Source organism: Hyla sarda, unplaced genomic scaffold (assembly GCF_029499605.1).
Source record: "Hyla sarda isolate aHylSar1 unplaced genomic scaffold, aHylSar1.hap1 scaffold_153, whole genome shotgun sequence".
Lineage (NCBI taxonomy): Eukaryota > Metazoa > Chordata > Amphibia > Anura > Hylidae > Hyla > Hyla sarda.
The window spans coordinates 139,517-155,283 of NW_026608165.1; the positions used below are offsets into that span (position 1 = coordinate 139,517).

General features: G+C 48.0%; 6 non-coding genes and 1 pseudogene across 6 annotated transcripts; all 7 read left to right on the top strand.

Annotated features, from left to right (window-relative positions):
• The first annotated feature begins 203 nt into the window (after nucleotides 1-203).
• Nucleotides 204-394, top strand: LOC130309412 (U2 spliceosomal RNA). The gene has a single exon (XR_008858081.1). It is a non-coding gene; the product is annotated as a U2 spliceosomal RNA (small nuclear RNA).
• Nucleotides 395-2,487: 2,093 nt separating this feature from the next.
• On the top strand, nucleotides 2,488-2,678 carry LOC130309413 (U2 spliceosomal RNA). The gene has a single exon (XR_008858082.1). It is a non-coding gene; the product is annotated as a U2 spliceosomal RNA (small nuclear RNA).
• A 2,088-nt stretch (nucleotides 2,679-4,766) lies between these two features.
• On the top strand, nucleotides 4,767-4,957 carry LOC130309414 (U2 spliceosomal RNA). The gene has a single exon (XR_008858083.1). It is a non-coding gene; the product is annotated as a U2 spliceosomal RNA (small nuclear RNA).
• Nucleotides 4,958-7,036: 2,079 nt separating this feature from the next.
• On the top strand, nucleotides 7,037-7,227 carry LOC130309416 (U2 spliceosomal RNA). The gene has a single exon (XR_008858085.1). It is a non-coding gene; the product is annotated as a U2 spliceosomal RNA (small nuclear RNA).
• Nucleotides 7,228-9,328: 2,101 nt separating this feature from the next.
• On the top strand, nucleotides 9,329-9,518 carry LOC130309570 (U2 spliceosomal RNA). The gene has a single exon (XR_008858232.1). It is a non-coding gene; the product is annotated as a U2 spliceosomal RNA (small nuclear RNA).
• Nucleotides 9,519-11,613: 2,095 nt separating this feature from the next.
• Nucleotides 11,614-11,802, top strand: LOC130309576 (U2 spliceosomal RNA). The gene has a single exon (XR_008858238.1). It is a non-coding gene; the product is annotated as a U2 spliceosomal RNA (small nuclear RNA).
• A 2,073-nt stretch (nucleotides 11,803-13,875) lies between these two features.
• LOC130309596 (U2 spliceosomal RNA) lies at nucleotides 13,876-14,025 on the top strand (annotated as a pseudogene).
• The last annotated feature ends 1,742 nt before the right edge of the window (nucleotides 14,026-15,767 follow it).

A 15,767-nucleotide genomic window follows, 5' to 3' on the forward strand; every position in this document is an offset into this window, starting at 1 on the left:
TAAAAAGGCCCCGTGGGAGTGCAATGGGCCCCTGTCTTGCTGCTTAGCAATAATGGTATGGGTTTAGGTTCTGCTGTGTGTACTGGTGGTTGACTGCCCCCCAGCCCAGAGTGTGCATGGAAAATTGTCTGGCAGCCTCCCTGACAGCAAGCAGTGATAGTGCCCATGAAGGGCACCTTGTTGGGCCCGCCCCTTTCACGGTTATCGCTTCTCGGCCTTTTGGCTAAGATCAAGTGTAGTATCTGTTCTTATCAGTTTAATATCTGATACGTCCCCTATCTGGGGACCATATATTAAATGGATTTTTGAGAACGGGGGCCGATTTCGAAGCTTGCTTCCGTCGCCCTATGCATTGACCCGATATGGCAGTATCTTCGGGTACAGTGCACCACCCCCTTACAGGGTTAAAAAGAAAGATTCCTACTTTCATTGCTACCTGCTTGCTGGCTAGCCAGCTAGCCAGCCCTGTGGGCCTTGCTGCTGCTGCAGCCAAAAAACAAAAGGTGGTGCTGCTGCTGCTTCTGCTGCTTCTGCTTCTGCTTGTGTCTGGCCGCTGTTGGAGCGTCCAGGCACAGGACTTCTGCTGCTGCTGACTAAATGGCCTCCTTAATTGGATCATTTGAGTAGCCAGCACACCTGTGCAGGTAGGGCATGACATGATAGGCAGCTGCCTTGATAGCGGGTGGGTGCTGAATGTTCCTAATTGACAAAATAAGATTAATGCTTATGAAGAAATATAAAATCTCATCCCTTCCCCAATATCGCGCCACACCCCTACCCCTTAATTCCCTGGTTGAACTTGATGGACATATGTCTTTTTTCGACCGTACTAACTATGTAACTATGTAACATAACATGGGGGGGGGGGGGGGTCTCCTGGCTGTTCACACAGGTGTGTCATTGCTGTACATTGACCATGCATTGCTTCTGTGGTATTGCAAAGGCAAAGACAAATGCTTCCAGCCATCCATTGCACTAATGGATTGGTCATCAGCTGGCTGTCTATGTCCCGCATCAATATAGACCAAAGTACAGAGGGTTAGGCTATGCTATTGTGCACCTACCTGATGCATCAGAAGGTGCGAGGCCCTTGCTAAATTCTGTGCACAGACTTTGAGATCTATACTTTAGACTGTATCTAAACCTGCTCCAACATGGACTGACATTCTGGCCTACTTTCAGCCGATGCGACTTGTCTGTCGCTGAACAGTCGCTTTTTATGTATTCAGCACCTATGTATAATGTTGTAAAAATGCTCTAGAAGCTAAAGTCGCAGAAATGTCACACATATTTGGCCTGCAACTTTCTGTGCGACAAATTCAGACAGGAAAAATCAGTATAAATCCTTAGAAAATTATCCCCCAGTGTCTCCATCTGCTGGCGGTATTGAATAAGCATTGCTGCACTGATGGGGTATGCATTAGACGAAAAAAAAGAAGAAAAAGAAGAATAATACGCCCAGAAAAGAGGCGAAAAGGAGAAAAACGTAAAAAAACGTGAAAAAAAAGTAAGAGGAAGAGAAGGGAAAAAAAGGTGGAAATGGGTTTAAAAGTGATTTCGGCGGAGAAATATATATATATATATATATATATATATATATATATATATATATATACGCGCACACACACACATATATATAAACGTATTCTCCGTTGAGATATTGCAGCCGCTGCTGTGTCCAGGCCCAGGAGCCTTAGCACTGTGCTGTGATGTCACTCAATACCACTGACATCACTAGGTGTAAACAACATCTCTCCTTTGCTGTGTATGTGACTATGGAGCTGTTTGGTGATGTCGTCTATTATGGCCTTCATAGAAGCAACAGGAGATTGTTGCATCCATCTAGAACCCTCAGAACTACAGTGCTATGATGTCACTCACTTCCACAGGCCTTGCAGAGTGTAAACAACAACAACCCAGCTTTTTGTGTATGTAACCATAGGGATTTGTGATGTCACCTAGAACCTTCACAGCAGCGACAGCTTTATGAGGAGCATCAGCACTGCTCTGCCTGAGCAGAACCATCACCGCCATAGGTTGTCAAATAACCCGGATTTAACCCACACAGGTAAGTCCAATGGGGTGCAGGCATGTCCTCTATGCTTACAGCTTCCCGTGGGTGTTGGTTTGATACCGTTTGGGGACAGCCAAGGAGGCATCTGCAGGCAACAAAGGTAGGTGTGTGCTTGTGTGTGTGTTTCCTATGCAGATCCTAAGCCCAGTGTCACATGCAAGTAGGAGGAGTAAGAAGGGTTCCTGGCAAATCCGGGTTATGGATTGCATTTAAAAAGGCCCCGTGGGAGTGCAATGGGCCCCTGTCTTGCTGCTTAGCAATAATGGTATGGGTTTAGGTTCTGCTGTGTGTACTGGTGGTTGACTGCCCCCCAGCCCAGAGTGTGCATGGAAAATTGTCTGGCAGCCTCCCTGACAGCAAGCAGTGATAGTGCCCATGAAGGGCACCTTGTTGGGCCCGCCCCTTTCACGGTTATCGCTTCTCGGCCTTTTGGCTAAGATCAAGTGTAGTATCTGTTCTTATCAGTTTAATATCTGATACGTCCCCTATCTGGGGACCATATATTAAATGGATTTTTGAGAACGGGGGCCGATTTCGAAGCTTGCTTCCGTCGCCCTATGCATTGACCCGATATGGCAGTATCTTCGGGTACAGTGCACCACCCCCTTACAGGGTTAAAAAGAAAGATTCCTACTTTCATTGCTACCTGCTTGCTGGCTAGCCAGCTAGCCAGCCCTGTGGGCCTTGCTGCTGCTGCAGCCAAAAAACAAAAGGTGGTGCTGCTGCTGCTTCTGCTGCTTCTGCTTCTGCTTGTGTCTGGCCGCTGTTGGAGCGTCCAGGCACAGGACTTCTGCTGCTGCTGACTAAATGGCCTCCTTAATTGGATCATTTGAGTAGCCAGCACACCTGTGCAGGTAGGGCATGACATGATAGGCAGCTGCCTTGATAGCGGGTGGGTGCTGAATGTTCCTAATTGACAAAATAAGATTAATGCTTATGAAGAAATATAAAATCTCATCCCTTCCCCAATATCGCGCCACACCCCTACCCCTTAATTCCCTGGTTGAACTTGATGGACATATGTCTTTTTTCGACCGTACTAACTATGTAACTATGTAACATAACATGGGGGGGGGGGGGGGGGTCTCCTGGCTGTTCACACAGGTGTGTCATTGCTGTACATTGACCATGCATTGCTTCTGTGGTATTGCAAAGGCAAAGACAAATGCTTCCAGCCATCCATTGCACTAATGGATTGGTCATCAGCTGGCTGTCTATGTCCCGCATCAATATAGACCAAAGTACAGAGGGTTAGGCTATGCTATTGTGCACCTACCTGATGCATCAGAAGGTGCGAGGCCCTTGCTAAATTCTGTGCACAGACTTTGAGATCTATACTTTAGACTGTATCTAAACCTGCTCCAACATGGACTGACATTCTGGCCTACTTTCAGCCGATGCGACTTGTCTGTCGCTGAACAGTCGCTTTTTATGTATTCAGCACCTATGTATAATGTTGTAAAAATGCTCTAGAAGCTAAAGTCGCAGAAATGTCACACATATTTGGCCTGCAACTTTCTGTGCGACAAATTCAGACAGGAAAAATCAGTATAAATCCTTAGAAAATTATCCCCCAGTGTCTCCATCTGCTGGCGGTATTGAATAAGCATTGCTGCACTGATGGGGTATGCATTAGACGAAAAAAAAGAAGAAAAAGAAGAATAATACGCCCAGAAAAGAGGCGAAAAGGAGAAAAACGTAAAAAAACGTGAAAAAAAAGTAAGAGGAAGAGAAGGGAAAAAAAGGTGGAAATGGGTTTAAAAGTGATTTCGGCGGAGAAATATATATATATATATATATATATATATATATATATATACGCGCACACACACACATATATATAAACGTATTCTCCGTTGAGATATTGCAGCCGCTGCTGTGTCCAGGCCCAGGAGCCTTAGCACTGTGCTGTGATGTCACTCAATACCACTGACATCACTAGGTGTAAACAACATCTCTCCTTTGCTTTGTATGTGACTATGGAGCTGTTTGGTGATGTCGTCTATTACGGCCTTCATAGAAGCAACAGGAGATTGTTGCATCCATCTAGAACCCTCAGAACTACAGTGCTATGATGTCACTCACTTCCACAGGCCTTGCAGAGTGTAAACAACAACAACCCAGCTTTGTTGTGTATGTAACCATAGGGATTTGTGATGTCACCTAGAACCTTCACAGCAGCGACAGCTTTATGAGGAGCATCAGCACTGCTCTGCCTGAGCAGAACCATCACCGCCATAGGTTGTCAAATAACCCGGATTTAACCCACACAGGTAAGTCCAATGGGGTGCAGGCATGTCCTCTATGCTTACAGCTTCCCGTGGGTGTTGGTTTGATACCGTTTGGGGACAGCCAAGGAGGCATCTGCAGGCAACAAAGGTAGGTGTGTGCTTGTGTGTGTGTTTCCTATGCAGATCCTAAGCCCAGTGTCACATGCAAGTAGGAGGAGTAAGAAGGGTTCCTGGCAAATCCGGGTTATGGATTGCATTTAAAAAGGCCCCGTGGGAGTGCAATGGGCCCCTGTCTTGCTGCTTAGCAATAATGGTATGGGTTTAGGTTCTGCTGTGTGTACTGGTGGTTGACTGCCCCCCAGCCCAGAGTGTGCATGGAAAATTGTCTGGCAGCCTCCCTGACAGCAAGCAGTGATAGTGCCCATGAAGGGCACCTTGTTGGGCCCGCCCCTTTCACGGTTATCGCTTCTCGGCCTTTTGGCTAAGATCAAGTGTAGTATCTGTTCTTATCAGTTTAATATCTGATACGTCCCCTATCTGGGGACCATATATTAAATGGATTTTTGAGAACGGGGGCCGATTTCGAAGCTTGCTTCCGTCGCCCTATGCATTGACCCGATATGGCAGTATCTTCGGGTACAGTGCACCACCCCCTTACAGGGTTAAAAAGAAAGATTCCTACTTTCATTGCTACCTGCTTGCTGGCTAGCCAGCTAGCCAGCCCTGTGGGCCTTGCTGCTGCTGCAGCCAAAAAACAAAAGGTGGTGCTGCTGCTGCTTCTGCTGCTTCTGCTTCTGCTTGTGTCTGGCCGCTGTTGGAGCGTCCAGGCACAGGACTTCTGCTGCTGCTGACTAAATGGCCTCCTTAATTGGATCATTTGAGTAGCCAGCACACCTGTGCAGGTAGGGCATGACATGATAGGCAGCTGCCTTGATAGCGGGTGGGTGCTGAATGTTCCTAATTGACAAAATAAGATTAATGCTTATGAAGAAATATAAAATCTCATCCCTTCCCCAATATCGCGCCACACCCCTACCCATTAATTCCCTGGTTGAACTTGATGGACATATGTCTTTTTTCGACCGTACTAACTATGTAACTATGTAACATAACATGGGGGGGGGGGGGGTCTCCTGGCTGTTCACACAGGTGTGTCATTGCTGTACATTGACCATGCATTGCTTCTGTGGTATTGCAAAGGCAAAGACAAATGCTTCCAGCCATCCATTGCACTAATGGATTGGTCATCAGCTGGCTGTCTATGTCCCGCATCAATATAGACCAAAGTACAGAGGGTTAGGCTATGCTATTGTGCACCTACCTGATGCATCAGAAGGTGCGAGGCCCTTGCTAAATTCTGTGCACAGACTTTGAGATCTATACTTTAGACTGTATCTAAACCTGCTCCAACATGGACTGACATTCTGGCCTACTTTCAGCCGATGCGACTTGTCTGTCGCTGAACAGTCGCTTTTTATGTATTCAGCACCTATGTATAATGTTGTAAAAATGCTCTAGAAGCTAAAGTCGCAGAAATGTCACACATATTTGGCCTGCAACTTTCTGTGCGACAAATTCAGACAGGAAAAATCAGTATAAATCCTTAGAAAATTATCCCCCAGTGTCTCCATCTGCTGGCGGTATTGAATAAGCATTGCTGCACTGATGGGGTATGCATTAGACGAAAAAAAAGAAGAAAAAGAAGAATAATATGCCCAGAAAAGAGGCGAAAAGGAGAAAAACGTAAAAAAACGTGAAAAAAAAGTAAGAGGAAGAGAAGGGAAAAAAAGGTGGAAATGGGTTTAAAAGTGATTTCGGCGGAGAAATATATATATATATATATATATATATATATATACGCGCACACACACACATATATATAAACGTATTCTCCGTTGAGATATTGCAGCCGCTGCTGTGTCCAGGCCCAGGAGCCTTAGCACTGTGCTGTGATGTCACTCAATACCACTGACATCACTAGGTGTAAACAACATCTCTCCTTTGCTGTGTATGTGACTATGGAGCTGTTTGGTGATGTCGTCTATTATGGCCTTCATAGAAGCAACAGGAGATTGTTGCATCCATCTAGAACCCTCAGAACTACAGTGCTATGATGTCACTCACTTCCACAGGCCTTGCAGAGTGTAAACAACAACAACCCAGCTTTGTTGTGTATGTAACCATAGGGATTTGTGATGTCACCTAGAACCTTCACAGCAGCGACAGCTTTATGAGGAGCATCAGCACTGCTCTGCCTGAGCAGAACCATCACCGCCATAGGTTGTCAAATAACCCGGATTTAACCCACACAGGTAAGTCCAATGGGGTGCAGGCATGTCCTCTATGCTTACAGCTTCCCGTGGGTGTTGGTTTGATACCGTTTGGGGACAGCCAAGGAGGCATCTGTAGGCAACAAAGGTAGGTGTGTGCTTGTGTGTGTGTTTCCTATGCAGATCCTAAGCCCAGTGTCACATGCAAGTAGGAGGAGTAAGAAGGGTTCCTGGCAAATCCGGGTTATGGATTGCATTTAAAAAGGCCCCGTGGGAGTGCAATGGGCCCCTGTCTTGCTGCTTAGCAATAATGGTATGGGTTTAGGTTCTGCTGTGTGTACTGGTGGTTGACTGCCCCCCAGCCCAGAGTGTGCATGGAAAATTGTCTGGCAGCCTCCCTGACAGCAAGCAGTGATAGTGCCCATGAAGGGCACCTTGTTGGGCCCGCCCCTTTCACGGTTATCGCTTCTCGGCCTTTTGGCTAAGATCAAGTGTAGTATCTGTTCTTATCAGTTTAATATCTGATACGTCCCCTATCTGGGGACCATATATTAAATGGATTTTTGAGAACGGGGGCCGATTTCGAAGCTTGCTTCCGTCGCCCTATGCATTGACCCGATATGGCAGTATCTTCGGGTACAGTGCACCACCCCCTTACAGGGTTAAAAAGAAAGATTCCTACTTTCATTGCTACCTGCTTGCTGGCTAGCCAGCTAGCCAGCCCTGTGGGCCTTGCTGCTGCTGCAGCCAAAAAACAAAAGGTGGTGCTGCTGCTGCTTCTGCTGCTTCTGCTTCTGCTTGTGTCTGGCCGCTGTTGGAGCGTCCAGGCACAGGACTTCTGCTGCTGCTGACTAAATGGCCTCCTTAATTGGATCATTTGAGTAGCCAGCACACCTGTGCAGGTAGGGCATGACATGATAGGCAGCTGCCTTGATAGCGGGTGGGTGCTGAATGTTCCTAATTGACAAAATAAGATTAATGCTTATGAAGAAATATAAAATCTCATCCCTTCCCCAATATCGCGCCACACCCCTACCCCTTAATTCCCTGGTTGAACTTGATGGACATATGTCTTTTTTCGACCGTACTAACTATGTAACTATGTAACATAACATGGGGGGGGGGGGGGGGTCTCCTGGCTGTTCACACAGGTGTGTCATTGCTGTACATTGACCATGCATTGCTTCTGTGGTATTGCAAAGGCAAAGACAAATGCTTCCAGCCATCCATTGCACTAATGGATTGGTCATCAGCTGGCTGTCTATGTCCCGCATCAATATAGACCAAAGTACAGAGGGTTAGGCTATGCTATTGTGCACCTACCTGATGCATCAGAAGGTGCGAGGCCCTTGCTAAATTCTGTGCACAGACTTTGAGATCTATACTTTAGACTGTATCTAAACCTGCTCCAACATGGACTGACATTCTGGCCTACTTTCAGCCGATGCGACTTGTCTGTCGCTGAACAGTCGCTTTTTATGTATTCAGCACCTATGTATAATGTTGTAAAAATGCTCTAGAAGCTAAAGTCGCAGAAATGTCACACATATTTGGCCTGCAACTTTCTGTGCGACAAATTCAGACAGGAAAAATCAGTATAAATCCTTAGAAAATTATCCCCCAGTGTCTCCATCTGCTGGCGGTATTGAATAAGCATTGCTGCACTGATGGGGTATGCATTAGACGAAAAAAAAGAAGAAAAAGAAGAATAATACGCCCAGAAAAGAGGCGAAAAGGAGAAAAACGTAAAAAAACGTGAAAAAAAAGTAAGAGGAAGAGAAGGGAAAAAAAGGTGGAAATGGGTTTAAAAGTGATTTCGGCGGAGAAATATATATATATATATATATATATATATATATATATATATATATATATATATACGCGCACACACACACATATATATAAACGTATTCTCCGTTGAGATATTGCAGCCGCTGCTGTGTCCAGGCCCAGGAGCCTTAGCACTGTGCTGTGATGTCACTCAATACCACTGACATCACTAGGTGTAAACAACATCTCTCCTTTGCTGTGTATGTGACTATGGAGCTGTTTGGTGATGTCGTCTATTATGGCCTTCATAGAAGCAACAGGAGATTGTTGCATCCATCTAGAACCCTCAGAACTACAGTGCTATGATGTCACTCACTTCCACAGGCCTTGCAGAGTGTAAACAACAACAACCCAGCTTTGTTGTGTATGTAACCATAGGGATTTGTGATGTCACCTAGAACCTTCACAGCAGCGACAGCTTTATGAGGAGCATCAGCACTGCTCTGCCTGAGCAGAACCATCACCGCCATAGGTTGTCAAATAACCCGGATTTAACCCACACAGGTAAGTCCAATGGGGTGCAGGCATGTCCTCTATGCTTACAGCTTCCCGTGGGTGTTGGTTTGATACCGTTTGGGGACAGCCAAGGAGGCATCTGCAGGCAACAAAGGTAGGTGTGTGCTTGTGTGTGTGTTTCCTATGCAGATCCTAAGCCCAGTGTCACATGCAAGTAGGAGGAGTAAGAAGGGTTCCTGGCAAATCCGGGTTATGGATTGCATTTAAAAAGGCCCCGTGGGAGTGCAATGGGCCCCTGTCTTGCTGCTTAGCAATAATGGTATGGGTTTAGGTTCTGCTGTGTGTACTGGTGGTTGACTGCCCCCCAGCCCAGAGTGTGCATGGAAAATTGTCTGGCAGCCTCCCTGACAGCAAGCAGTGATAGTGCCCATGAAGGGCACCTTGTTGGGCCCGCCCCTTTCACGGTTATCGCTTCTCGGCCTTTTGGCTAAGATCAAGTGTAGTATCTGTTCTTATCAGTTTAATATCTGATACGTCCCCTATCTGGGGACCATATATTAAATGGATTTTTGAGAACGGGGGCCGATTCGAAGCTTGCTTCCGTCGCCCTATGCATTGACCCGATATGGCAGTATCTTCGGGTACAGTGCACCACCCCCTTACAGGGTTAAAAAGAAAGATTCCTACTTTCATTGCTACCTGCTTGCTGGCTAGCCAGCTAGCCAGCCCTGTGGGCCTTGCTGCTGCTGCAGCCAAAAAACAAAAGGTGGTGCTGCTGCTGCTTCTGCTGCTTCTGCTTCTGCTTGTGTCTGGCCGCTGTTGGAGCGTCCAGGCACAGGACTTCTGCTGCTGCTGACTAAATGGCCTCCTTAATTGGATCATTTGAGTAGCCAGCACACCTGTGCAGGTAGGGCATGACATGATAGGCAGCTGCCTTGATAGCGGGTGGGTGCTGAATGTTCCTAATTGACAAAATAAGATTAATGCTTATGAAGAAATATAAAATCTCATCCCTTCCCCAATATCGCGCCACACCCCTACCCCTTAATTCCCTGGTTGAACTTGATGGACATATGTCTTTTTTCGACCGTACTAACTATGTAACTATGTAACATAACATGGGGGGGGGGGGGGGGGTCTCCTGGCTGTTCACACAGGTGTGTCATTGCTGTACATTGACCATGCATTGCTTCTGTGGTATTGCAAAGGCAAAGACAAATGCTTCCAGCCATCCATTGCACTAATGGATTGGTCATCAGCTGGCTGTCTATGTCCCGCATCAATATAGACCAAAGTACAGAGGGTTAGGCTATGCTATTGTGCACCTACCTGATGCATCAGAAGGTGCGAGGCCCTTGCTAAATTCTGTGCACAGACTTTGAGATCTATACTTTAGACTGTATCTAAACCTGCTCCAACATGGACTGACATTCTGGCCTACTTTCAGCCGATGCGACTTGTCTGTCGCTGAACAGTCGCTTTTTATGTATTCAGCACCTATGTATAATGTTGTAAAAATGCTCTAGAAGCTAAAGTCGCAGAAATGTCACACATATTTGGCCTGCAACTTTCTGTGCGACAAATTCAGACAGGAAAAATCAGTATAAATCCTTAGAAAATTATCCCCCAGTGTCTCCATCTGCTGGCGGTATTGAATAAGCATTGCTGCACTGATGGGGTATGCATTAGACGAAAAAAAAGAAGAAAAAGAAGAATAATACGCCCAGAAAAGAGGCGAAAAGGAGAAAAACGTAAAAAAACGTGAAAAAAAGTAAGAGGAAGAGAAGGGAAAAAAAGGTGGAAATGGGTTTAAAAGTGATTTCGGCGGAGAAATATATATATATATATATATATATATATATATATATATATATATATACGCGCACACACACACATATATATAAACGTATTCTCCGTTGAGATATTGCAGCCGCTGCTGTGTCCAGGCCCAGGAGCCTTAGCACTGTGCTGTGATGTCACTCAATACCACTGACATCACTAGGTGTAAACAACATCTCTCCTTTGCTGTGTATGTGACTATGGAGCTGTTTGGTGATGTCGTCTATTATGGCCTTCATAGAAGCAACAGGAGATTGTTGCATCCATCTAGAACCCTCAGAACTACAGTGCTATGATGTCACTCACTTCCACAGGCCTTGCAGAGTGTAAACAACAACAACCCAGCTTTGTTGTGTATGTAACCATAGGGATTTGTGATGTCACCTAGAACCTTCACAGCAGCGACAGCTTTATGAGGAGCATCAGCACTGCTCTGCCTGAGCAGAACCATCACCGCCATAGGTTGTCAAATAACCCGGATTTAACCCACACAGGTAAGTCCAATGGGGTGCAGGCATGTCCTCTATGCTTACAGCTTCCCGTGGGTGTTGGTTTGATACCGTTTGGGGACAGCCAAGGAGGCATCTGCAGGCAACAAAGGTAGGTGTGTGCTTGTGTGTGTGTTTCCTATGCAGATCCTAAGCCCAGTGTCACATGCAAGTAGGAGGAGTAAGAAGGGTTCCTGGCAAATCCGGGTTATGGATTGCATTTAAAAAGGCCCCGTGGGAGTGCAATGGGCCCCTGTCTTGCTGCTTAGCAATAATGGTATGGGTTTAGGTTCTGCTGTGTGTACTGGTGGTTGACTGCCCCCCAGCCCAGAGTGTGCATGGAAAATTGTCTGGCAGCCTCCCTGACAGCAAGCAGTGATAGTGCCCATGAAGGGCACCTTGTTGGGCCCGCCCCTTTCACGGTTATCGCTTCTCGGCCTTTTGGCTAAGATCAAGTGTAGTATCTGTTCTTATCAGTTTAATATCTGATACGTCCCCTATCTGGGGACCATATATTAAATGGATTTTGAGAACGGGGGCCGATTCGAAGCTTGCTTCCGTCGCCCTATGCATTGACCCGATATGGCAGTATCTTCGGGTACAGTGCACCACCCCCTTACAGGGTTAAAAAGAAAGATTCCTACTTTCATTGCTACCTGCTTGCTGGCTAGCCAGCTAGCCAGCCCTGTGGGCCTTGCTGCTGCTGCAGCCAAAAAACAAAAGGTGGTGCTGCTGCTGCTTCTGCTTCTGCTTGTGTCTGGCCGCTGTTGGAGCGTCCAGGCACAGGACTTCTGCTGCTGCTGACTAAATGGCCTCCTTAATTGGATCATTTGAGTAGCCAGCACACCTGTGCAGGTAGGGCATGACATGATAGGCAGCTGCCTTGATAGCGGGTGGGTGCTGAATGTTCCTAATTGACAAAATAAGATTAATGCTTATGAAGAAATATAAAATCTCATCCCTTCCCCAATATCGCGCCACACCCCTACCCCTTAATTCCTGGTTGAACTTGATGGACATATGTCTTTTTTCGACCGTACTAACTATGTAACTATGTAACATAACATGGGGGGGGGTCTCCTGGCTGTTCACACAGGTGTGTCATTGCTGTACATTGACCATGCATTGCTTCTGTGTATTGCAAAGGCAAAGACAAATGCTTCAGCCATCCATTGCACTAATGGATTGGTCATCAGCTGGCTGTCTATGTCCCGCATCAATATAGACCAAAGTACAGAGGGTTAGGCTATGCTATTGTGCACCTACCTGATGCATCAGAAGGTGCGAGGCCCTTGCTAAATTCTGTGCACAGACTTTGAGATCTATACTTTAGACTGTATCTAAACCTGCTCCAACATGGACTGACATTCTGGCCTACTTTCAGCCGATGCGACTTGTCTGTCGCTGAACAGTCGCTTTTTATGTATTCAGCACCTATGTATAATGTTGTAAAAATGCTCTAGAAGCTAAAGTCGCAGAAATGTCACACATATTTGGCCTGCAACTTTCTGTGCGACAAATTCAGACAGGAAAAATCAGTATAAATCCTTAGAAAATTATCCCCAGTGTCTCCATCTGCTGGCGGTATTGAATAAGCATTGCTGCACTGATGGGGTATGCATTAGACGAAAAAAAAGAAGAAAAAGAAGAATAATACGCCCAGAAAAGAGGCGAAAAGGAGAAAAACGTAAAAAAACGTGAAAAAAAAGTAAGAGGAAGAGAAGGGAAAAAAAGGTGGAAATGGGTTTAAAAGTGATTTCGGCGGAGAAATATATATATATATAATATATATATATATATATATATATATACGCGCACACACACACATATATATAAACGTATTCTCCGTGAGATATTGCAGCCGCTGCTGTGTCCAGGCCCAGGAGCCTTAGCACTGTGCTGTGATGTCACTCAATACCACTGACATCACTAGGTGTAAACAACATCTCTCCTTTGCTGTGTATGTGACTATGGAGCTGTTTGGTGATGTCGTCTATTATGGCCTTCATAGAAGCAACAGGAGATTGTTGCATCCATCTAGAACCCTCAGAACTACAGTGCTATGATGTCACTCACTTCCACAGGCCTTGCAGAGTGTAAACAACAACAACCCAGCTTTGTTGTGTATGTAACCATAGGGATTTGTGATGTCACCTAGAACCTTCACAGCAGCGACAGCTTTATGAGGAGCATCAGCACTGCTCTGCCTGAGCAGAACATCACCGCCATAGGTTGTCAAATACCATAACCCGGATTTAACCCACACAGGTAAGTCCAATGGGGTGCAGGCATGTCCTCTATGCTTACAGCTTCCCGTGGGTGTTGGTTTGATACCGTTTGGGGACAGCCAAGGAGGCATCTGCAGGCAACAAAGGTAGGTGTGTGCTTGTGTGTGTGTTTCCTATGCAGATCCTAAGCCCAGTGTCACATGCAAGTAGGAGGAGTAAGAAGGGTTCCTGGCAAATCCGGGTTATGGATTGCATTTAAAAAGGCCCCGTGGGAGTGCAATGGGCCCCTGTCTTGCTGCTTAGCAATAATGGTATGGGTTTAGGTTCTGCTGTGTGTACTGGTGGTTGACTGCCCCCCAGCCCAGAGTGTGCATGGAAAATTGTCTGGCAGCCTCCCTGACAGCAAGCAGTGATAGTGCCCATGAAGGGCACCTTGTTGGGCCCGCCCCTTTCACGGTTATCGCTTCTCGGCCTTTTGGCTAAGATCAAGTGTAGTATCTGTTCTTATCAGTTTACTTACCTGGCAGGGGAGATACCATGATCGCTACGGTCTGAAGAACTCCAAGCATTGTGGTAGAGATTTTGCGTAGTACGATTGCAGTACTTTTCGTTCTTATTAGAACCGCATTTCTCTAGAGCATACCACCTGAAGATCGTCTCCTGCCTGCCTCGGAACATCTGAAGAAGGAGAAGATCTTGAAGACTGCAGCTCCGGAAGAAGCCGACGAAGAACCTGGAAGAAGGGAATCGGCAGTGAATTCCGGAACAGCGGCGAAGAGGAAGGCGGCGCAGAATCTTTTCGAAGAAACTCGCTGCCTCTGGAGAAGGATTTGCATAGCTCCTCCCACCGGGACCGGATCTGCATAGCTCCTCCCACCCGGGAAAGAAGACTTTGCGAAGCCTCTCTCCACAAGCAAGCAAGGAAGCGGAAAAGAGCCTGCTGGAAGAAGCCATGGCCTCAACCAGCAAGTCCACCCAGGAGGCTGCAGGGCAAGGCCTGGAGGTCCAGCCCCAACCACAGCAAGCTTCAACCTCCACCACGGCAAGGCAGAAGGGCGGCAGAATTCCTAACCTGGAAGCTCCAACCCTGGAGCCCTGGATGAGGCAGACTGTTGCCTTGAAGCTCAAGCCCGTGGACGGAAGGGTGCCGGACATGTCCCACGACGTGTTCTGCAAGAAGATGCTGGCGGATCAAGGCTTCCCCACGGCTGACACCCTGGGAATAGCAACCTTCTTTTCGGGAATCTTCTACATCACCTTTGCCACCATTGGGACCTGTAGAAGATACTGGGAGGTGGTGAAAGCGGCGAGTCCCGAATCCCCTTTCTCTCGCTTTGTGGGCAACTGCCTTATTCAAAGAGAGGAGAGGCGGGTGACGGTCTCAATGCGGAACCCACACACCCCAGGCACGGACATCTCGACCTTCCTGAAGCGCTTCTGCACCGTGGTGAGGGAGCCCACCCGCATCCTGAACTCACTCGGATACTGGACCTGCAAGTGGTCTGTGGTCGTCAGACTCAACAAGAACCCTGCTTCTCCAGACGGACTACAGCACCTGCCAACGACATTTTCCTTGGGCAACTCCACAGGACTTATCTTCTACCCGGACATGCCGCAGACCTGCAGGAGATGTGGCAAGATGGGCCACGAGGGCAAGGACTGTACGGAGGATGCCTGCAGGTATTGCCGTGTGACAGGTCACACGACCAAGGACTGCCCCAAGAGCAAGACCTGCAACCTCTGCGGACTGGCAGCCCACAGCTACAAGGACTGCCCCCAGAGGGAGAGAACATGGGCATCTGTGGCAGCGAGAGCACCGAAGCCAGCCCCAGCTCCGGAGCCAACACCACGGATGGCCAAGCCGACCAAGGAGGGTAAGAAGGCGAAAGCCACCACCCCTGCCCCGTCCCGCCCCTCCCCTGCCCCTCCCGCCCCATCCCCTGCCCCTCCCGCCCCATCTCCTGCCCCATCCCGCCCCACCCCTGCCCCATCCCGTCCCACCCCTGCCCCATCCCGTCCCACCCCTGCCCCTCCTGCCCCATCCCGTCCCACCCCTGCCCCTCCTACCCCATCCCGTCCCACCCCTGCCCCTCCTGCCCCATCCCGCCCCACCCCTGCCCCCCGTACCCCACCCCGGCCCACCCCTGCCCCGTCCTCCCCTGCCCGGCCCACCCCTGCCCCGTCCTCCCCTGCCCGGCCCACCCCTGCCCCGTCCTCCCCTGCCCGGGCACTCTCTCCTGCCCCCCGCCCCACCCAGCCTCCTTTCTCTCCTGGCCCAGCAGCACCTAACCCCCCTCCAGCTGCTGGTGCCCGCCCTTCGGAGGACTTTCCTGTGCTTCCTCCCCCAGGTA